At 39.8% G+C, this 24,652-nt stretch overlaps 1 protein-coding gene and 1 pseudogene across 4 annotated transcripts in view; both read right to left on the bottom strand.

Moving 5' to 3' along the window:
* Window positions 1-24,652, bottom strand: part of NSMCE2 (NSE2 (MMS21) homolog, SMC5-SMC6 complex SUMO ligase) — a 248,005-nt gene that overhangs the window by 15,210 nt on the left and 208,143 nt on the right. The window lies entirely within an intron of this gene.
* Window positions 15,627-24,529, bottom strand: LOC134364150 (ubiquitin-ribosomal protein eS31 fusion protein-like; annotated as a pseudogene).

Here is a 24,652-nt window from a genome sequence, read left to right as displayed (position 1 = left end):
AGAAAACTAGTCATATTATTTTCTATATACATATACACGTTATGCTGTTAGAAGTACATGCCAGCTGTAAACTGACCAATGGGCAGATCTCTGGGCCCAGGGCACCCCAGTGCTGTGCTGAGGAGCTTGGACAAGACTGAACATTTACAGAGCATCCATGAGGGATGTGGCAGGATATTGGTTAGGTCACTTGAATGTGATGCTTTTGATGTCACTAAAAAAAGGGAGAAGTCATGGAAACGCTTGAAGCAGTATTTCCAAAAGTCTACAAATATGCCCCAGTGATGTAAAGTTGTGGGGGTGGGTAGTGAGGGCATTTATTGGACCCCAAAATGTGAGTTCATGGTTAGTCAGTTATGTCTATTAGTGAAGAGCCAAATGGCTCTGCCTTCAGTCTTCCTCATTTCAGACACCAGCTACCTTGTGGCTCAAAGCCAAAACCTTTGGTATCATTCCTGATTATTCCCTTTCCTTCATTCCTCACATCCAATACATTGGCAAGTTCTGTTGACTCTGGTTATAAGTCACATTCCAAATCCAGTCCCTTCTTTCATTCTCTACTACACACCTTAGTCCAAACCATTATCATCTCCTGCCCAGACCTCTGTGGTAGCCTCCTAACCAGTATTCCCAACTAGTATCGACAAGGGCCACAACTCTCCTATGCATGATTCTTACAGTGGCCTACACAGCCCTGCATGATCTATTTGTGTGTGTGTGGCTGGCTGGTATGGGGATTCAAACTCATCACCTTGGTGTTATAAGGCTGCACTCTAATCAACTGAGCTAACTGGCCAGCCCCAGCCCTGCACGATCTTGTCCCTGCCAACCTCTCTGATCAGTCTCCCTGTTACCATGTTCAAGTCACAGTAGCCTTTTCTCTGTTTCCGGAACATGCCAAGGTCCTTCCTGTCTTTGGACCTTTACCCTAACCTGCCTGGAAAGTTCTTCCTCTTGTCATTGTAAAATGTCAGTTCAAATGTCATCTCTCTGGAGAGGACTTCTCTGATGTCCCAAGCTAAAGAAGCCACCCAGACTTTTTCTATCACATCTCTCTGTTGTGGATCTCTGCATAGCACATGTCTGTAAGCTTTGTTTTCTTGTCTGTCTTCCTTCCTTACCACCCGCTCCCTGCCCCACTTGTTCTCTTCCAGGAAAGCAGGGCCTTTGTTGTCTTGTTCACTGATGTTTCCTCGAGTCTAAAACAGTCCTTGGCATATAGTAGTAGGTGTTCAATAATCACCTGATTAGTAAAGTGCTACATCCAACAAGGCAAGAGTGGGCATATTTCTCACAAGGTGATACCTTACATATTTAACAGATGCGCCAACACAAACACACATACACCCACCCTCACACACTGATGATTTTATAGGTTTTAGTCAAATAACATAGAACTTCATCTAGCTTGGGGTGCAAACTTGGACCCTGAATTACATGTCAAAGGCAGGAAGTAAATATAAGTGTTACAATTACAGTAGGCCATGTGGTAATTACAAAGGAGAATCCAGACGTGGTCTTGTGGTTAGAAAATACATTTGGTCCTGGCCACACACGGCCCTAGCATTAGTCACTGGTCTGTCTTCAGGCTTCCCACATTTGGCTACTGGTTAGACAGTTTTATGCCAGTTAGGACTAAAAGTTGATTGCTATGTGCTTTTTCAATTAAGTCTGAACATTTCTCTAGGAGCACTTTTCTCTTGAAAGCAGTAACATGTGAAGAAAATACTTTACAAATATTTGTTGACTGCCTGAAATGCTTATTAGGCTGCCCAGATGATTTTACTTGCACTATTCTAGGACAGCATACGTGGAGAGGCTGGGATGGTGCATGGAAGATTCTGAGGCCACCCTTATGTGCAAAAGTGCTTTGATTCCAAGTTTGAAACTCTATAGTTACAGTGTGCATGTACACGTCTGTGCCAACTTCTGACTTGTTTCTATTACCCAGTAACCTACAGGTGGGGCGGACCAGTGACCCCACTGGTGGACTCAAATGCCTCTTAGACTAAACGGAAAAAGATGTATGTCAGGAGCCTCAGTCCCCCTGGCTTGGAATTAAGAGGTGTGTGTGTTGTGTGTGTGTATGTGTCTTGCTATGGTACTCTTGGGTGTCCAGCTTTGTATTTCAGCTTCTTCCTGGGATCAGTGACCTGTCCAGAATGCCAGCTGTTTGGTTGAGCCAAGTTCCATATTCCTTCATGAGGGAACTGAACCCTACTTTCCAATACTCCCTGGCCCTGGCTGAGACTCTGATGTGTGTGAACAGCTTTTGCAGAATTAAAATGCAGACCATGTTCAGATAGGGCACACTATTAAAGATTTCTTAGACGTTACAACCTTCACAGAATGGCAAAATTCAACAAACATAAATTTCAACAAAAATATTCAATGAACACAGGTTGAATTAATACAATGCAATCAGAACAATGGGTAGATTAGAACAGGGATTCTTTTAATGTTATTTATTTATTATATTCAATGTCATTAACTTCTGTAATTATAAATTGTCACTGCTATTATTATTATTTTTACCACTACTGTGTGTCAGGTATTACGCTTGGTATTAGCAAAAAACAGTCTTTGCCCTCAGGGAGCTCTGTCACAAAGGACAGATATACATAAAGCAAAGTGATCTTGGGAGGGCTGTGCAGACACTGTGGAAGAAGGTCACGGGAAAAAATAGGGTCAGCCTCTCCAAGGAGCTGATGTCTGACCTAGGGCAGTGAGGAGAATCTTTCAACCTATACTTTCTGATATAACTCTGCTGACCCCTTAAATGTGAGCATTTCATTCATTACCACATCAGGTCAACATTCTGATCAATGCTTTTCCTCCTTTTCTTCTCTTAGTTATAATCTATCCTCATCTTAGATTCTATGTACATGGAGGAACTATCTCTGTCCAATTTAACTCAATCCAACCTAACCCCATGGCCAACCTCCTTTCTTTTTTTTTTTAAAAGATGACTGGTAAGGGGATCTTAACCCTTGACTTGGTGTTATCAGCACCACACTCTCCCAAGTGAGCCATGGGCCAGCACCTCCAACCTCCTTTCTTTGAATTCTCATAACACCTTCTATCATACCATACTCTTTTAGCTTAAATTTACTCCTTATTTAATTACTTCATGTGAATGGAACTTCTTTTCCAGATACATTGAAAGCTCCTTGAGGACAAGCACTATATGTTCAAGTCAAGCCAACTCAACTCAACTTGCATTTATCGAACACCTGCCCTACTGCAAACACTATACCAAATGCCAGGCATGGATACAAAGAGCACTAAGATCAGGCCTGGTGGGAGAGACAGATACAAATAATTGTGCCCTGTGTAATGAGTGAAATAATATATGTGTTTTGTACAACGTGCAAAAGCATCTCCGGGGGTGAGATGAGGAATCAAGATGGACATCCTGGAAAAGGTGATGACTAAGCCAGGCTCTCCAGGGAGGTGTGATAAGAAGAAAGGACATTTAGGCAGTGAGGACTCTGGCATTTAGGAACACAGGCTCTGGAAACAGCCTGCTTGGATTTGCTTGGTTATACCACTTTATTAGCTGGGAGCTCCCAGGCAAGTATTTCACTCTTCTGTAATTTTTCAGGTATAAAATGGAGCTAATAATGGTACTGACATCACAGCACCGTATGAGGATTAAATGAGTTAATGTATGAAAAGTTCTCAGGATGGTGCCTGACAAACAGCAAGTCACAGTTAGCTGACACAGCACTATCAACATCTTCCATTTCTGTCCGCTTTCACTTCCATGGCTCTTTCAACATACTCCTCTGAAGATTGTGAAAGTAAATTGAATGAAGAGTTTCCTCCAAATGAGCTGACATTTTCTTTCACATTATCATGCGTTTGTTAATTTATCTACTATTGTCTTAGACATGTCCTTTGTCCTCAGCTAACATCACGTATTAATTTGCCTCCACCTAACACATACTGTCAAAATACAAAGGTTTTAAAATAATCAAAACCCAGTGTATTCAACCGGTGGGACAAAAATCAATCATTTGAAATTTGATCATACAGTATCCATTTCAAGCCAATAAATACTATAAAATCCCCAAACTCAGTACTTGCATCTAATACCTCTTATAAGAAAAGGTTTAATGACCATCTCTAGGTAACCAAGCAAAAGCAGGAAATCTAATGGGCACATTCTATTTCTTTGTTCTGGGCAATTAACTAGAAAAACCACACAATAGGAAAAGTCTGATTAGCCAGCACTGAGAAGATCTGCAATTATTTACATTCACAGTAAAGTCTGAAACAAGCAGAGATCAGAAGACAAGAAACCCCATTTGGGCTCATCTTATTATGTTTTCCTATTTTTAGAGGGTTGTATATATCACCTATCCATGTACTCAAGACACTATAAGCATACCATATACAGATATATACCTTTAAACTAAACTATCTTTACACTATACCTTTAAACTATCTTGACTGTCTCCTCTTCATTCTCACTGGTGCTGTTCTTTCTTTCTTTCTTTCTTTTTTTTTTTTTTTAAAAGATGACCGGTAAGGGGATCTTAACCCTTGACTTGGTGTTGTCAGCACCACGCTCTCCCAAGTCAGCTAACCGGCCATCCGATTACTGCTGCTGTTCTAATTCAAGCCTCCAGCATTTCCTATTTAGATTATTGCAAAAAGTTCTTTATGCATCTTTCTGCCTCAGTCTCCCCAATCTATCCTTTCTACAACCATGGCCTCCTAAGCATGACAAATCTCTTCATTAGTTGGCCCTGGGTTTCCTTGTCTCCTACTGACACCAACCTCAATCCCATCCCCCTCATCCATCCCAAACTAATCACGGTTCATCCTATTTTGCCATGCTGTTCTATGCCTCTGCTATCCCTTCACCTAGCAATCTCTGACCACCCTTTCAGACTCCATCCAAGCACTTCCTCTGTGACATTCCAAAGCAGAGGTGATTCCTCCTTCAGCCTCCTGGGTACCTTTTGCATATGCTGTAATCGTTTGTTTACTTCTCTATCTTCCCTACCAGAATGTGGATTCCTTAAAGGAAATAACTCTTCCTATTCATCTTTATATCTCAGTGAGCCAAGCAAAGTGTGGGAACTTAATAAATGTTTAGTAAATGAATGGTTGCTGAAACAAGAGAATGCTTTGAATACTGTTATATATAAGTATACCACAATAATAAGAAGAAAACAATGAAGAAGACTGTTTTTAAGGAAAATATTTTAGAATAAGACAATTTGGTCCAAGATCTTATGACCTGTACTACACTGCCTCAGCCATACCACTGTACACTTTCTGCTCCACTTCTGTACAAAAGCAAATTACCAAAAAGCAAGATGATAGAGGTCATATTCCCAGAAGTAAAATTCTCCACATTATGTCTTTAGATAATTTCTGATTCTACTTCCTTGCCCCAAATCATCTATGTCCGCGGCAAATACAAGAATAATCAATTATTAAGAATGTGTAAATTGTTTTATGCTTGTCGAGTATACCAAGGTAGGACAGAGTGTACATGCAGTGATATTCAATTACAGGAGTTTTTTTTTCTTGGCAGCTGGCCAGTACAGGGATCCAAACCCTTGACCTTGGTGTTATAATACCGTGCTCTAACCTACTGAGCTAACTGGCTAGCCCCCACAGCAGATTTTATAATAGAGAAACACCAGAGAAATCTAGATACCTGAGAATTTAAGTGAACTATGGCATCACCAGGTACAAAATCTGATAGTTATTAAAAACAATCTTTAATATCAGAAAATGCTTATGAGGTGAAAGATGTGAGATTAAAGCTGTAGATGATTAATTATTTTAAAATAAGTAGTATACAGAACAGAGTTTGAAAGAAAATATGATGAAATGTTGTGGGCCCAGGTGACATAACTACTGTATACATGAACTGGTAGTACTGAAATCAAGAAAAATTTGAGATATTTGTAGAATAATTATTTAGCTTGAGATTTTTATATCTAGTACTCTTCATGAGATCAAGCATTATTTATGAGGTAAGTAGGATTGATGGTAACGAGGATGGATGGATTTGTCAAACTGAAACAAATGATGAAATAAAGTCCAGAGATCACGTTATTAAAAAAAGGAACTTTAAGACTTATAATTGCTCAACTTCAAAACTGCAATGTTTCAATTTTGAAATGTAAGTAAGACAGGGACTATGATACCATTTCAATCTCTGATATTTTCTAGATGTATCATCCTAATAACAATTGTAGTATTTTAAACTTCTCTCACCCCCTACAATGTAATACATCACAATTTAATTTATATAATATTTTCTCTTCTGTCTCAATTTCAGAGCTCTGAACAAAATAATGAAATACTGGTATAGAATATGAGACTTTATTTTTTATTTATTTATTTATTGTTGGCCTTTTGTGTCTGGCTTTTTTTTTTTTTAATTGAAACAGTTGATTGTACATATCTGTGGAGTACAAAGTTGAATATCAATACCTGTGTGCAATATGTGATGCTCAAATCAGAATAATTAGCATATTCAACATTATACAATGTAATTGATTTTCACGGCCCTTTACCAATTCCTCCCTTAGCCCCCCCTCTGGTTACCCCATTTTAGAATGTGAGACTTTAACAACAGAATAGAGCTAACCCTAATATCATAATTTGTTTTGTAAAGATTCTCTGAATAAATGATAAATTTTAATCCTCAAAGGATAAAAGGTAAAGAACCACTGAAGATGTCTATTTGGGGATAAAACGCAGTGAAGGAGGAAGTACCTGTGCTACTGAGTGAGCATGGGTGGTGGCAGAGCTGGTCACATTTTTCAGTGCTTGCTGCTGTCCTGAGACTGTAATGACCAGAGCACATTCTCTTCCACTGACCCTGAATTTAATCAAATACGTTAATACACAGAATTTTACTCAGCACGGTAATTACAAAATGCCGCAGAATCTTGATATTAATGAAACATGCTTATTTTTCATTTTTCCATGCAATTGATAGAGTATCAAGATTTATTTTTGATCTGCTTCATAGTGCACAATACACTCATGCATTAAAAAAAGTCAGAATAATCCAAAAGTATATTCGATATGGAAGAAATTAAGAAAAGTCAAAGCCTGAGGGTCCAAATGTGGTGAGGCTTAACAATCCTGTCAACAAAAGTGTCAGTGAAGCCACCCAAAATGTAGCTCAGTTCCACTGCTTGGCAAAGTGGTTAGAGCCAATCAGTGCAGGGCTGCCCAAAATTCCAAGAGTAGAGAATCCATATGACACTCCGGTCTGCACTGACATCTGTTTTTAGTTTTCAGGTTCTTCTCTGAAGTTGGCCTAACGGAAAACACACACCCCCTCCCCCAGACTGGAAGGAAGAAATAAAATGAAATGAGGGAGGGAGAGAGGGAGGGAAGAAGAAAGGATGAGGGAAATTTTTAATCCTGCAGAGCCCAAGGAAAGGCACCACTGATCAAATGCCCTAGAACAAAGCTGCTGCTTCTGAGCCTTCCTTCCTGTCCCCCAGCCCCCTCTTCCCTCCACTTTTCACCCTTAAACCTTCCCCCCATGCAAAGGAAGACACATGACTTCAAAATCAGGATCAGCTTAGGACACAGCTCTTGTGAATGTGTATAATAGATCTGAGTCATTTGTTCGTTTTGTAAACATGAAGAAATCACACTTTTAACACTTCCTCCTTCATGACATTCACAGCATTTGACAATATGCTTAGCATGGAACATTTACTTTTTTCCTTACCCACACCCAAAGATGTCAAGAGGGACAGATTTTTCTTTCCTTACTGAAAGCTCACATATTCCAGGGCAAGTGATCATTGTGAGTGAGCATGACAGGGAGGTAGAAGCGGGATCTACAGGGGCTGTGCCATACAGAAATGCAGAGAACTGAGAAGCAGCCCAGGAGAGCGTTTTGCCAAAGCCAAAACCTTCCTCTAAGAAAACTTCCCACCCAGGGGCCCCCAGGGACCTCCCCCTCCTTGGCACTTAACACATCAAACACATCATTCTTAATGGTCTGTTTATGGGGCTGTTTCCTCCACTAATCTGTAAGCTCCACACAGGCAGGAACAGCTTTTTTTTCCCATCTCCAGATCCCGAGTGTGTGGCACATGGAATCCAACCTTAAGGGGTCCTTGGTGGCTTCAAATTGGTTCTGTTCACTTTCTAGCTCTTCTGCAGAGCAAGAAGTGTGGTGTTGTGAAAGACCCAGAGAGAAGAGTCTCACAGTTTTCTGCAGGCATGGACTTTGGGTGAGAGGTGTTAAATCTCCTGCAGGCTATCACTCTTTCTTCTCCTCTATCTCATTTAGGACACTGTGAAGTTGAGATAAAATATTTCGCCCTCATTAGAGGAAAAACCCTAATAAAAAGGATTAAGGCAGTAACAAAAACAATACAAGGAGAAATTTGACACAAGTTCTGAAAGGGCAAAGCAAGGTGACTGGTTGATTTTGCTTTTCATTTTCAAAGCCTTTGGGGGTCCAAGTCCTAGCACTGCAGTCTACCTGCAGGCATAAGCCCCAGATGACAGCATTACCATAAGTGAAAGAACACATGGATAAACGGGAACAAAACAAAGGAAGCAAGGAAGGAAAAAAAGAGAGATGAAAAAGGCTCTTCGAACTTGTTTTATGAACTCTATAGGTAAATGAAAAGGTATTAAATAACTACCTTTCTGAGCACATAATGCAGAGGAGGCTGTTGGGTGGTAGGCACAACGAGCAGCCTAGAGTGTGGATCAAATCTGGATCATGCAGTAAGTAGTGAGCTGGCCCCAAGTAACGAGCACACCTCTTCCAACATCACAGAAGGGCAAGGCTTTATTACAGTGCTCCAATTCCTCTGACTATGATTCTCTTCCTTAGTTAAAAATTCTCTTACTACAGAAAAATGTGTGTGTGTGTGTGTGTGTGTGTGTGTGTATGGAGAGGTGACTGGTTAATGCAACTGGGGAAGCCTCTCACTCTGAGGCCCTCAATCACAAGCCCAATGAGGGAATAGGTTAAGCAGGGAATTCAGGAACAAATAAAGAAGGCAGGCTACAAATAAATGGAAGGTGAATCAAGGAGGCAGAGAAATTATACAGGGAGTGTAATTAACACACTTATTATTGGGGTCATAGTTAGGAGCAATGGAATAAAATTAAGAAAAAGAAAATTTTAATTGTCAGGAAAAAACTTTGTGAGGGAGAGATGAGTTTCTCATACCTTCTTCACACAGACTGAAGGCTATTCATCTAAACAAAGTTGGTTCAAAATGAGCTAGCAATTATTTAAAGGGAATTTTATTTTTGTTACCAAAAGTAGACTAGGTTACTTGATGACACACAGAGGCCTCTTGTATCTAATTTTATCATTCTGTTCTTTATTCTAAATTAAACAGTAAAATAGCTAATGACAAAAAAACCTATGACTATTTCATTCTAAAAATATAATTCAACATCTAAGAAGATCAAAATGGCAAAGCAAGAACAAGTAAAAAGAATGAAATACAGTCAGTCAAACATACTTCAATTTATAACAGATTTATAGATGAGAAAGGAATACTAAAAATAGGACTTCTCTTATTTTTCAGAACTAATTCACTTACATTATTTTTCAGAATTAATACAAAGATTAATTAAACTTTAGGCAATTAAACTTACCTATCATCAGTAAATAGTAAAGAGCATTAGCTTTCAAATTTTAACCAAGTTTTACAGTGACAGTCTAGTAGCATTGGTGCTACTCAAAGCCCTATTATGGTCAAACAAACATGTATTAAGAGACTAGTATATGAGGTTTATGGTTTCCTAGGACCAGGAGTAAAATTGAAAGAAAATTTATTTTCTCTTCCTCATTTAGGAGCCCAAGGTATGATTCATGCAACTTTCATTTAGTAAATGTCTGCTGACCACCTACTAGGCACAGAGGAGGGGGTTGAAATAGACAAGGAAAGCCATGGCTTTAGCAGTGTGATGAGCATTAGGAGAGAGGTGAGTTTAGGGGGCCGTGGGAGCTCACAGGGAGGCTTCTTAAAATAATTGCAGGAGGGACAGTGACGCTGGGAGGAATCTTGAAGAAAAAGGCAAAAATGTGAGAGAAAGGATGGTTGTCACTTCATCATTCTCAGCAGAGGGATTTAAAAGCAGCAGTTCCAACACTGGGTATAAATGCCCTATTACATCCATTACAATGTGCTGCTAGGCAATAGAAGCACCTGAAGGCAAGTTTTCTGATATTACTTGATATTTTTCCAGGATTATGATTATTTAAATGCCTCCTAAAATGTAAGCTACACAGGAGCTCGTCTGCTTGCTTCCTTTTCCTTCTACCCACCCACCCACAACCACTAACTGCATTGCCCGTCATGCTGAAAGTGCCATGAAAATTTGTGGGTTAAGTTCTGTGGGCTTCAGCAGTGGACTGCTGAGGAGGAAGGCCATTGCAAGCAGCGTGGGGAGATCCCACTAAGCCCTGAGGCAAGAGAGACCAGGTACATTTGGAGAACAGTAAGGCTGATGGAGAGGAAGTTAGGAGGTGGACAGGGCACAGGGCAGACCTGAATGACACCAGACATGACCCTTCCATAGTAGCCAGGAGAGTCAGAGCTGTTTTAAAAATGTATCGTCTCTGCATGTGAATTATAAACACAGAGCAGTTTTGACAAGATTTCTCAGGGTAAGTCGTATGTTGTGATGAGGCACTTTGTGCTCTCCCCAGCCTGTCTGCTCATCCTTGCCCTTCATGTCAACTGTAAATCCAGTGATAGAGCTATAATTCAGTTTTCAGAAAATCCTTTAAAAACCTTTGGTCCAAATTGAGATCCTAAGATGTTGGAAGCACCATGATGGCCCAATTCAGTCCTTATCAAGAAACCTTTTCCATAATCATTTATTTTCATCACATATGCTATTTTATTACTGCTGTAATAAATTTCATTTGAAATCCCACTACTGCCAACAGGCACTGCATTCTGAAAGGGTAGACAGCCTGCAGGCAGATCCAAAAGTACAGCAGAGGTTACAACACTCAGGATTTTATAATGCAGGCTTTCTCATCTTATACAATGTTAACTATATAACTGCTAACTTGATTTTTCCCTTCTCTATATTGCATCTGAGGTTCTGATGAAATATTTACTGCCACTGCTAATGAAATTCAGAAAGGACCAGTAGTTAGTAGTTTTTTAATCCACTTGGGAATTTCGATGCAATAGATGTTTGTAGACTGCTGTCAGAACAAATAAGATTCGTTATTCCTAAGTGAAAAGGAACATGGCTTTTCAAAAGAAAAGTGAGAATAAAATTCAAGCCAAGGAGACTCAGAGAAATCCTGCAGGAAGAAACTTCTGTGTTCTATTAATATGACTGTACAAGAAATATCCTCAAGAGCTTTTATATAAAAGGCCAGTTTTTTTTTTTAACCAACATCTAGGGTAGAAAAACACTGTGCCTTCAAGTCAACTGTCTGCCAATTAGAAGAAAACAATACTTTGGTGGAAAGAGCACCAAAATGACTGAAAGTTTCCAGTTCTGACACTAATCAGCTATGTGACCCGGAAGGTTATGCCCCTTATACCATCTTTCTTGACCTCGTTCTGTCTTCAACCTGAAAAATAAAAGAATAAGAATAGGGAAGAATGTAGACTCCATGGTCTCAAAAATCCATTTCAGTTTTAAATCCTTTATCCTTATAATCATTATCAAAATTTTACCCTGAGATTTATCAGACTGTCCTACAAACAAAGTTTTTGTGAATAGTCACCTCCAATGACTCCCTATACTTAATCTCAAGGCAAACTTGTTGCTTTCAAGAGTCAACCTATTTGCAAGCCAAAACTGCACAACAACCTAATTTATGTTACAGAAATAAATGGCCATTAGTAAACTAGCAAGTAAAATTTCGGATTTCAAGTGATGAAAACATGTTTCACTATGACCAATATTAAGTATATTGAGCAATAGAGATGGTTACCCAAGTACGGCAGGTAGATGCAATGTGATTATTACTAACATTTTGCAAATTATATTCAGGAAACCTTATAATCACAGCATTATTTTACAACAGTCAATGGACTACAAAGAAGAATCATGTTGAAACCTGTCACATACTTGGGGCAGGGGGTAGGGTTGCAAGTCAGCACCAATAACAGAAATTAAATCAGTGGCTGGAATACATTTTCCCAGTGAGAAGAAACAGACTTCTTACTTTGCCACTGACACCTACTTTTAAAGCCAAACATTTGCCCATTCTTCTCACACCTCAAGATTACAAAAAAAAAAAAAGAAAAAGAAAAAAAAGGGGGGGGCGGTCAGCCTGTGGCTCACTTGGGAGAGTGTGGTGCTGATAACACCAAGGCCATGGGTTCAGATACCTATATAGGGATGGCCAGTAAGCTCACTTGGGAGAGCGTGATGCTGACAACACCAAGTCAAGGGTTAAGACCCCCTTACTGGTCATCTATCAAAAAAAAGAAAAAAAAATTACAAAGACCTCATACAGGCTAACCCCATTTTCACAAATTATAATTAAAGACTTCTATCAATTAGTTGCAATTCGTACAAATCCATAATTTCACAAGCAATAACTAGCCCATCTTGAACTGGAAAGGACAAGATGATCAGACTCGGGGATATTACTAAACATAGATGGCCAAATCACAGTTAATTGGGGGAAAGGATTCCCATAGTTCCCAGATGACTTGCTGGTGTGAATGTCTACGTTGCCAACAGGATCATCAGTTTAAAAATGTGAGGGGTTGGCCTGTGGCTCACTCGGGAGAGTGTGGTGCTGATAACACCAAGACCATGGGTTTGGATCCCATATAGGGATGGCTGGTTAGTTCACTGGGTGAGCATGGTGCTGACAACATCAAGTCAAGGGTTAAGATCCCCTTACTGGTCATCTTTAAAAAAAAAAAAAAAAAAAAAAAGTGAGTATTTTTCCTGGATCTATAATTTGAAGATGCACCAACCTGGAAGCCCAATCTTACGTAGAATAAAAAGTGGCTTGCAAAGAATTTTCAAATAATGAACTCAGGTTTCCCATAAGAGAGAATTAAATGCAGCTAATATTTAATCTTCCAGATACCCTGGCAGTAAAATGCCACCACATGGCAAATGAAACTGTGAACCCAACCATATGGACTTCCTGTGGCCAACTTCTCCCATTTCTGCTCTACAGCAGTGTCACCCATAAGGCCACCAGTATCCTCATCGCTCCTCCGAATCTACTCTTATCTTCATCATCCTTTCACAGTTTCTGACTCTCCACATAGCCAGTCTTCCTCCCCCTTCTCCAACTTCTGGCTGAGGCAGTGTGGCAAGAGCACAGGGTTCAGAGTCAGGGCTGGGTGAGTCCTGCCTCCCCTAGCTGTTTAATCTCAGGCAAGTGACCACCCCTCTCAGAGCCTTAGTTTTCCCACCTCTGAAATGGAACAACACAACTGGCAGGACTGTTGCAAAAGTAAGTATCTAATTTAATTGAATATCTGATTATTTAACGTGCTCAGCACATAATAAAATGCTCAGCAGGTCTTCTCTTCCTTTACCAGGGTACTGGATGAGTTTGTTTTCACCTTCTGCTTCAGTGCTCTGTTATTCCTATCTTCTTCATAACCACATCAATGATCCATTCCTACTGGGAGTGGGGTGCTGCTAGGCTTAACTCTCCCTATTCTTCTCTCTCCATTACAAGATGTTGTGTGATAACATATGGCCTCTCCTAGTTTTTAATATTCCTAGTTCTTATCTATTCACTTCCTTGTTATAATGTCTTAGTACAATGCTATATGCACACAGGTCCATACATGATGTTTGCTGAGGCTCTGTCTCACTTGATGCCACTGTATCATCTATCCACTTTTTTTTTTTAAAGATGACCAGTAAGGGGATCTTAACGCTTGACCTGGTGTTGTCAGCACCACGCTCTCTCAAGTGAGCTAACCAGCCATCCCTATATAGGTATCCGAACACGTGGCCTTGGTGTTGTCAGCACCACACTCTCCCAAGTGAGCCATGGGCTGGCCCTCATCATCTATCCACTTTGAATTTTCCCCTTTGGTCAGCAAAGCCTAGTTTTCAATCTTAAACACCCTAAATCATCAGTAACTCATTATAAATGACACATACTTATATTTCTTCTGTGATCCTTCCTCCCTTCTTTTTCACTGGGTCATGCCACCATATCAATGATATGCCAAATATGTAACCTCTACTCATTTTCCACTTGTCCTTTCTTAAGCATAATTCAGACCACTGCAAGAGCTCATGTTGTTTCTCCTCCTCACTCTGTGGAATATCCTCCATTTTGCTTCCTTCTTTGGTTATAGACAACTCTCCTCCCAATATTCTTAGAGAGGCCTCAAGGTGTAGCAGAAAGATTTGGAAGAAGACAACATGGGCTTAAATACTGCCTCCCTCGGTACCTCTGTTTTTTGAGCAAGTTCCCCAATCTCCCTGTGTGTTTTGTCATCTGCAAAGGGAAAAACAACAGTTTGGAGAAAAAACACCCATCTGGTAGGGCTGTTCTGAGGATAAAGACGTTTTATGTAAAATGCTAAAAATGGAGATTGGCACTTAATGGCTGTTAAAAAATGGTGGCGATGATTTTTCAGAGCTGCTTTCCACCACCCAAACACTCCATCCTATCCTATCAGAGGCCTTTCATTGGCAGTACTTTTGAGTGTTTGGCCACCTTCTCAGAGTCCTATTGTGACTTCCCTCTGTGGTATCAAACACACCCAAGAACCTCATCCACTGCTTCAAGACTTTATTCCAGGTGGCTTCAAGACACTTCATAATCTTTTTTGGTCTAGTCCTTTTAAAACACACTCTGCCCACCATCCCCTTTGCCATATCCTGAGCTCTAATGGCCTGATCTCAAGATGTCCTAGAAATGCCAACTCCCAACCAAAGCCTCTTCTGATTAAATATAATGAACACCATTACATTGCAACTCTTGAGGAAAACAATTCTGCTCCAGTATAGGGAGTAGGAAGAACTCTGTCTGGTCAGGTCACACAACCTGCTCTCAATTTGCTAGGTGACCTGAGCTAAAACACTTCACTTCTCTAAGTGAGGGGGGCACACTGGATGTCCCCACACTCCTTCTAGACAGGAAGATTAGATTCTCTGAATTCAACATAGACAGATCCCTTGTCTTCTATCGCCTATCAGTGTTCGGTTGCTGTGTGAATAATCTTTAGGTCTCTTTGCTTTGCAGTTGTCAAGGGCAGAGACCATTATCTGGGTAACTCACTTAGCACAGCCTGGAGCGCTGTGCTATGATAGTACTTAACGCATGCATTTAGATGACAATGATCAAAGCACCTCCAGTGAGGCACAGACAGCTGCCACTGGATGACTCAGACCTCTGCAAAATGGCTTAATTTAGCACCCTTTCAGTTGACTAAAGAACAGACTGAGTAAAGGATCAAGTGAACTGAACACTCTTTAATTTAACCTCACAATGGCCCTTTAAGGTCAGGAGTTATTATCTTTACGATACAATGAGAAAGTACAGACACATCTCTGTCCACTTCTCCTGAGTCAACAGTAGACCCAAGGGCCTGGGGAGAGTAGTGGAAAAAACCTTGCACTGACTGGGAGGGTGATCTGAGTCCCAGGCAGGCCTCTGCCATTAACCAGCTCTGTGAGTGATCTCAGTGGAGTTGCTTCCCTTCTTGGGCCTTATTTTCCTCATCTGGAAAATGGCCGTGAGTGGTGGTTCTCAAATCTGGAAGAGTATCAGAACCACAAGGAAAACTATATTAGATATAAATCTAATTCTTAGGTCCACTCTTGGAGATTCTGATTCCATAGGTCTGGAGTGGGGCCCAGGACACTTGATTTTCTGTATGTGTCCACCATTTGGGAACAAAGGCTGCTGGCAGCAATTAATGTCTATGATATTGGATTTACAGTTCCATCAGACAATTTTGTCTCTTCCAAATTCCAAAATGGATTAGATCAACTTTCTCTCTCTCTCTTTAACTATCTCAGAGAACCCAAACTGGACTATTTCCAAGCACATTGCATGGTAGCTTACCACATTCATGAGAACCCAAAGAATTTTGAAATCAAAAGTTGGTTCATAAGACAAAATAGCTTCTCACAGGGTCAACTAAAGAGGTAATCTTGTTTTGACAGAAATCCAAGCTAAAGTGCAGGAACTGCTCCCTGAGAAGTCTTCTCATAACCAAGATGGTACACCGAAGAGGAAAGGGGAAAGGATCAGGCTTGCTACAGCAACATCTGAAGCATTCTTTTAAAAAGAGAACCTGTAATATATCCAGATTTGCCTGACTAGAGCTTAAACATTCAGTGGAAGTCTTAACAAGAGAACAGCTAACCGAAGAACCTGTTTGTTTCGTAATATGAGAGTTATTATTTCTTGAAGGCTTACTATATGCCAACCAACCTCTGTGCTAAGCATTTTATACACATTGCCCCATTTAATTGACACAACTCTGATGCAAGTACTAGTATTCATGTTTTACTGAAAACTGAAATTCACAGAGCTAGCCAAACCCAGATATATTTGACACCATAAACCTTGCAATACTTATTAACATGGCCTTAATGCCTAATGTACCTAGGGTCAAAAGTTCTAGATTATCTAACAGCGGATAGGAAGGCTCAGAAAGTCTGCCAGTTTTCTAAGAATCTGCTAATCGGAGACAAAAGCATGCCCTTTACAGATTTCTCAAATTTATTTTACTCACGAGAATGTGGACAAATGGGAAAAAGACGATAAATAAAATTTAGAATCCAACTCCCATTCTTGATGTTGATTTGTTGTGTGTGCCCTTGAAAAGCCAGTTTTCTTATCTGGCCGTGGGTTCCATATCAGCAGAATGAGGATGATAGTAGCTACTTACATGGCAGGGATGTTGTCAGAATTAAAGAGATTAAGTCCACAAAGCAGTTTTGATCTCCTTAGACAAAGGTGCCAAATAAATGAAATATGGAACTACTATTTGTTCTTGCAAGGGCCATGGCTGACTGAAGCTTATAGGAAGCACCCTGGAGACCAGACTTCCTCCACGGCTCTCTAAACTCTCCAGATTCTACCCCTGCAAATAAATATGTGATTGCAGGGAGCGGACCGCGCTTCTTAACTCTGCAGTAAAGTGAACACTGCAACACTACTCTTGATTGGATTTTGAAATAAATAAGGTTGACTTATACTTCTTGCAAGGCGTTTGGGTTGTGAAGCAGTGAAGTAATTTCTAGCAACACGGTCTGATTTTGAAGGCAGTCCCCCCAAACTGTGCTATTCTAAAGCACTAAAATCTATAGTTTTTATTTTCCCATGCTGAGTTTTCCTACCCTATTTGAGGTTACTCTTTCCCATTACATAGCACTTGACATTTACACAGTGTTTTACAATCTTTTTATTATCTAATGTTCACAAGCAGCCTATGAGGTAGGGCCCTGGGTACTGATAACCATTTTACAGGTGAGAAAACAGTCATAGAAGTGTTGACTTGTTCAAAATTATGAGAAACCTTTCTTCCTTAATATGTGACATTTTACCACCTCTTTCATAGCATGTATGTGCAGAAACACAAAAACCTAATGCATAAAGGGAAGAAGGCTTGGGTTTCTCTTTTACTGGACTCAGCATTACATTAAAACCGAAAGGAGCTGTGGTCATTTAGTCCAAACCCTGGGCTTTACCGCTGAAGCCCAGAGAGAGGTGAGAGCTCCAGGCCACACACGTTTTAGGGGCAGTGTCAGGAGGACTGTGGCTTGTCCAAATCCCAGACCTTCATTTCCCACCTCAACTGCCTCTTCTTGTTGGGGTGCACAAGATTGAAATTCTGTTTTCTTTCTTTCTTTATTTTTTCTTAATTTTATTTTGTCGATATACAATGTGGTTGATTCTTGTGGCCCATTACCGAAACCCCCCCTCCCTCCTCTCTCTCCCTGCTCCCACCCATCAATGTCCTTTCTGTTTGCTTGTCGTATTAATTTCAAGGAATTGTAGTTGTTATGTCTTCTTCCTCCCCCACCCGGTTTTTTTGTGTGTGTGTGTGTGAATTTATTTACTTATTTTTAGCTCCCACCAATAAGTGAGAACATGTGGTATTTCTCTTTCTGTGCCTGACTTTGCTGAAGAGGCAGTCCCTTCCCCAGTGTATAGGCTTGGTGCCTTTGTCAAAGATCAGATGGCTGTAGGTGAGTGGGTTGATTTCTGGATTCTCTATTCTATTCCATTGATCAGTGTGTCTGTTTTTATGCCAGTACCATACTGTGTTGGTTATTATAGCTTTGTAGTATAGTTTAAAGTCAGGTAGTGTTATGCCTCCAGCTTTATTTTTTTTGCTCAGCGTTGCTTTGGCTATGCATGATCTTTTGTTATTCTATATAAATGTCTGGATAGTTCTTTCCATTTCTGAGAAAAATGTCATTGGAATTTGGATGGGGATTGCATTGAATTTGTATATCACTTTGGGTAGTATGGACATTTTCACTATGTGGATTCTTCCAATCCAAGAGCATGGGATATCTTTCCATCTTCTTGTATCCTCTCTAATTTCTCTCAGCAGTAGTTTGTAGTTCTCATTATAGAGATTTTTCACATCCTTGGTTAACTCAATTCCTAAGTATTTTATGTTTTTGGTGGCTATTGTAAATGGGCAGGCTTTCTTGATTTCTCTTTCTGCATGTTCACTATTGGGAATAGAAATGCTACTGATTTTTGTGTGTTGATTTTGTATCCTGCTACTGTGCTGAAATCATTTATCACCTCCAAGAGTTTTTTTGTAGAGGCTTTAGGCTGTTCGATATATAGGATCATGTCATCTGCAAACAGGGACAGTTTGACTTCATCTTTTCCAATCTGGATGCCCTTTATTTCCTTGAAATTCTGTTTTCTTTAGCACCTAGTATAACATTCGAGGCATATGAAATGAATGCCATTACATGTAGAATTAAGCTTATCATTTGGTCCACGCACTCTTCAAAACGTTAGAGTACAAGTGTGCTTCTCTGAGGCTGGCCTTCCTCCCTGAGGATGGAGACTGTTGAAACAGCAGTGGAGTAGATTTGCACACTTCCTCGTGGTGTGTTCCAAAACTGGTTCTGTTTTCCCCTAGCAAGAGGACAGCTCATGTCCATCCCTCTGAAAGCCATGTGCCCCGAATAGTTAGAATTACCCACTCCCTCCCATTCCAAGGTCGTCATCCCTCCCCCTTCAGCGTTCCCACCTTTGGCTCTAACTCTCAACCTCAGGAGCCCAAGAGTCAACGGTTGCAGGTAGCGGTGTTTCTTTTGGTGGGGGGGGTCCTGAAGAGAAGTGACAATAACAAAAACAGTAACAACTGCTCTTACTACTAATATTACCACCACTACCACTACCCCACATCATTTTATTGAGTGCTGACTATGTGCCATGCCCTGAGCTAAGTGAACGCTATGTGAATTTTCTCAATTCACAATGTATCTCATGACAACTCTGTGAGGCAACAGTTATAAACATTATCCTCATTTTACAGATGAGAAAACTGAGGCAAAGACAGGTTAATTTGCCTGATATCACAAAGCTAATAAGTCTGATCCCAGAGTCCATACTCACTACCCTTCTCTATACTGTGATGTGGCAGTAAAATTAAAAAAGGGCCTCTAGACTCTCAGAGTTTGTCCCAGGGTATCAGAAAAAGCTAGAGAGGTGTGTCGCTGGGGAATAAGATCAGCTAGCAATGAGATTGTCTTCAACCAAAGGCAGATGTGGATTCCAACTAGAAATCAACATAAAAACCTAACTCTGAATGTAAACAAAACAAAAGGAAATCTGTTCAAAAGGAAATCTTCTTGGTAACTAAAAAGAAACAGGATATCAAAAAACAATGGCAGTCCTGAGGTTTTGTGGCAGCTTTGAAGGAAGAGCCACGCTGAGGTAGCCATGACTAGACATATCCTCATCTATGAGAGGGCTGGGACTAGATAACCTCCGATATTATTTCTAGTTATAACATTTAAGATGCGAACTCCCCTGCCACTAAAAAGAAAAAAGAAAAAAACCAGAAAATGGAAACCCAGCTGACTAGAATTAATGGAAAGGCTGATACTGTTTCTGATGAAACACCAGTGATGGATAGCAAATTACTGATTCATGCCAGAAACCAAACACTAAACACTGAGATTCCACATTTTGAAAATCCCTGAGTTGGGCTCTCATGAGAGAACTACTCATCACTCACCTCTCGCTTGGCAGCAAGTCCCCAAACCAGCAGGGCTCAACCTCCAAACTTGCTCCAATGAAAACGTGTACTGAGATACTCCTTGTGCCTGGCACAAAACCCAGTTCAGGCCCTCAGGGGTTCAATCATTTACATTTTCACCGCCCTCCAAATGCTTTTATACACATTTATTTTACTCTCTTTTCATTAGAATCTGAAGAGACAGGCATGGAAATTAATCCTCAAATGGGGAATATAGTTATACTTAGCCCTACTCCACCTTGCACTAATGGCATGATCTTCTAAGTAATGTAGGAATCTCTTCTGAAGACAAAGGCATCATGAAGGTTCACACAATCAGGTTTAGAATATTGCTACTTGTAGACATGATTCTGACTATCAGTTTCAATGTAATAACTAAAAAATGATCAAAAGAATATAAATCTTTGGATAATGTTGCCTCTTAAAAGTGACTATCCCACCTCGAAAAATGGCCAGAGCTATTTCCTCAAATGTTTGTCTCACTAAAGCAGTTTTTAAAAATGTATTTCCTTGTGCTGGAAAACCTCACCCATAATTATGCTAGTTCTCAAATATGGCAATCTTTTACTGAGGAGGAGCTCTTTAATACATACTAATCTCAAAAGATTCAAAGGGAGTTCCCAGATTACCTCTTCATTAATCCAGTCAGGTTCATTTAGAGATGTCAAAATTCTTTGTAAACCCATTCATGATAATCCCTATCATAATTAGTTACCTAATACAGTTTTGCCTTTGAATCCTGCAACAATTATATACATATATTTTGTGGTTACTTACATCATATTGGAGAACTGGGGTCCTTTCAGGTCAGATGTTCAAGTCCTATAGTATTTCTAAAGAAATCTTACTTTCAACTCCTTTTATTTCCTTAAATTCTGTGCCCAACATCTATATAAAAAAATACTTCCAACCTCCCTAGTTCTGTACCTGTCCTCTTGTAATACAACTATAGCTCTAACATACTATTAAAAAGTAGATTTTTTAGCTCAAATTAAAAGGCTTAAAGAAAAAATAATACTCTCTTGCTTCAATCTGATCAAGAAATGAGGCATAAGGTATTTTAGTTACTTGGGACAAACCCATAACATCAATTTCTTTCTTTTTTTGTTTCTTGGCAGCTGGCAGGTACAGGGATCCAAACACTTGACCTTGGTGTTATAACACTGCACTCTAACCAACTGACCTAACTGGCCAGTCCCAGTAACATCAATTTCTTAACCTGGAATAATCTTTAAAGTTTCCTAAAAAGATGACAGCTACAATGACTCAAAAGAAGGGCCGGCCCGTGGCTCACTCGGGAGAGTGTGGTGCTGATAACACCAAGGCCACGGGTTCAGATCCCTATATAGGGATGGCCGGCTAGCTCACTTTGGTGAGACTGGTGCTGACAACACCAAGTCAAGGCTTAAGATCCCCTTACCGGTCATCTTTTTTAAAAAAACAAAAAAACAAAAAACAAAAACAATGACTCAAAAGAATAAACAAACTGGGTTATATATATTTCAATTATATAATTTTAGTGGGTAATTATATCATATCATTTGGTAATTACATTCCAATTGATAATTCTCAATTTTGGTTTTTTTCTCCCCCTACCCCTCTTTCTATGTATCTTTCTAACCACAGTTTTCTTTTTAAATCTATAAAAGAATATTCAAGTATATGGTTTAAAAAAATTTAACTGAAGTGAATAAAATGAGAAGGAAAACCTTCTCTCCCTTTTCTATAAACCCGCAATCCCAATCTTCAGAAAAAACTACTGTTAGGTAATCCCTCACACACACACACACACACACACACACACACACACACACACACTCTCTCTCTCTCTCTCTCTCTCTCTCACACACATGATGCACCAATGCATGTAAATGTGTACACATACTGTATTAGTCTGTTTTTGCTGCTTATAACAAAATACGTGGAACTGGGTAATTTATAAAGAAAAAGAAATTTATTGCTTACACTTTTTGAGGGTTGAAGTCCAAAGTCAATCTGGTGTTGGCGATAGTGACCCAGGGGTCTCACATGGCAAGACAGTGGGAGCAGAGAGAGCAGGGAGAGCAAGAGAGAGAGGAAGACAGACTCTCCTCTCCTTTTAAAGCCCTCAGAACCATGCCCCTGACCATCAGGTTTAATCCATTTACTACTGCATGGTCCTACAATCCAATCACCTCTTCAAGGCTCCAACTTTCATAATAGGATTTCATAATAGGATTTGCCACCTTCTTAACAGTCACAGTGGGGGACTAAGCTTCTAATACATAAAACTTGGGGGATACAATTCAAGCTTCAGTTGAGTTTTGGGGGGACACAAATCAATCCACTACACATACAATATATATAAAAAGACACATACATATACAGTCGACCCTTGAACGATACAGGGGTAGGAGCACTGACCCATGTGTAGTCGAAAATCCCCACACAACTTTTGACTCCCCAAAAACTTAACTACTAATAGCCTACTGTTGACCAGAAGCCTTATTAATAACACAGTCAATTAACATGTTTTGTATATGTGTTATATACTGTATTCTTATAATAAAGTAAGCTAGAGAAAAGAAATTGTTAAGAAAATCATAGGGAAAATACACTTATAGTATTGTATGTGTATTTACTGAGAAAAATCCATGTACAAGTGGACCTGTGCAGTTCAAATCCGTGTTCTCCAAGGATGAACTATACATGCACACATACACAAATATATAATGCCTATTTTGACTCAAATAGGGATATGTTAATATATATTGTTTTGCACCTTCCATTTTACATCTAATAATTAATTGGGGGATCATTTCATATTGGCACATACAGGTTGACTTCATTTTTTAAAATAGCTGCCTAATATTCTTTTTTGTTTTTGTCTTGTTTCTTCAAATTTTAGTCATTCTAATAGGTGTGCAGTGGTATCTCATTATGGTTTTAGTCTGTATTTCCCTAATGACTAAAGAGCCTGAGCATCTTTACATGTGCTATATATTTTTTCTTTTTTTTTTTTAAAAAAAATATTGACTTTTAAAAAGTTATCTTTTATTTTTATTTATTTTTGGTGGCTGGCCAGTATTGGGATCCGAACCCATGACCTTGGTGTCCTAAGGTTGTACTCTAACCAGCTGAGATAACTGGCCAGCCCCTATATATTTTCTTTTAAGTGTCTGTTCACTTCAAGATTTTTTGTCCATTTCAGTATCTTTTCAAAATCCTTTTTCTATTTTTTGCATTATTTTCTTTCTTTCTTTTTTTTTGTTTATTTATTTATTTATTTTTATTGAATCATAGTTGATTATACATATTTTGGGGATTCAATGTTGATATATGTTGATCAAATCAATATTACTAGCATATATATTGTTACAAATTGTACTTATTCTTTATGCCCTTTGTCCAATCTCTCCCTATCCCCCTCTCCCTCCCTGCTCCCATCACTGATAACCCAGATTTCTTCTCTCCTTCTGAAAGAGTAATGGTTACTCTGTTGATTTGTTGCCTAGATGATCTGTCCACTGCTGAGAGGTGTGATCAGGTCCCCCAATATTATCATAGAGCAGATGCGTCTTCTGTCACTCTGGAATGGGCTTTGTGGAGAGAGACATCATCTTCTTTTCTTTGGTCTCTGCTGGTGACTCTCCTTGTGTCAATGCACTCCAGTGGCTGGTGGGCCATCTGCGTGGTGGTTGTGACATCTAGCCACATTCGTGGCAGCCATGATTACTGTGGTGGCTGTGGTGGGCCACCCACATGGAGGTGATGTTTTTGGCATGCTCCTTGGTGCTGGTGGTGTGCCTGGTTGTGGGGGAGGTTCAGTCCTGGCTTGATGCCCCAGGCCTCCGGGCGGGGCCCCAAGGCACTGGCAGTGTGCCTGCATGTGGGCAGGGGGTCTTCTGGTTTGTTGAAGCAATCAGTCAGACAACATTTGTGACAATAATGTCTGTCAAAGTGGCTGGCCATAAAAACTCCAGCAGCATATTCGTGTGAAGGGCACTCTGGACAAAGGCGACTAATTTTGCCATTCTCATCCACCTTGTAGTATTTCAAAACAGCCAGCTTCACCTTCTTTCTCTTATGCTTATTCTTCTTGGGAGTGGTGTAAGACTTCTTCCTTTTCTTAGCACTACCATGAAGTCTCAACACAAGAGGAAGAGTCAACTTCTTCTGAATGTTATAATCAAAGTACATCCATCTTCCAGTTGCTTACCAGCAAAGCTCAGTCTTTGCTGATCAGGAGGAATTCCTTCCTTATCCTGGATCTTGGCCTTTACATTTCCTATTGTATCAGATGGTTCAATGTCAAGAGTGATGGTCTTTCCCGTAAGGGTTTTTATGAAAATCTGCATCTTGGTGGTGGTTTCACCACAGATGGCAGATTGGAAAGGAAGCCACTATTGTACTTTTTTTTTTATTATTTGCATTATTTTCTTATTGAGTTTTGAGAGTTCTTTTTGTATTCTGGATAAAAG

This window comes from Cynocephalus volans, chromosome 15 (assembly GCF_027409185.1).
Source record: "Cynocephalus volans isolate mCynVol1 chromosome 15, mCynVol1.pri, whole genome shotgun sequence".
In the NCBI taxonomy this organism is placed as follows: Eukaryota; Metazoa; Chordata; class Mammalia; order Dermoptera; family Cynocephalidae; genus Cynocephalus; species Cynocephalus volans.
The sequence above is the reverse complement of the archived record's forward strand: the minus strand, read 5'-3'. Positions and strand labels throughout refer to the sequence as shown.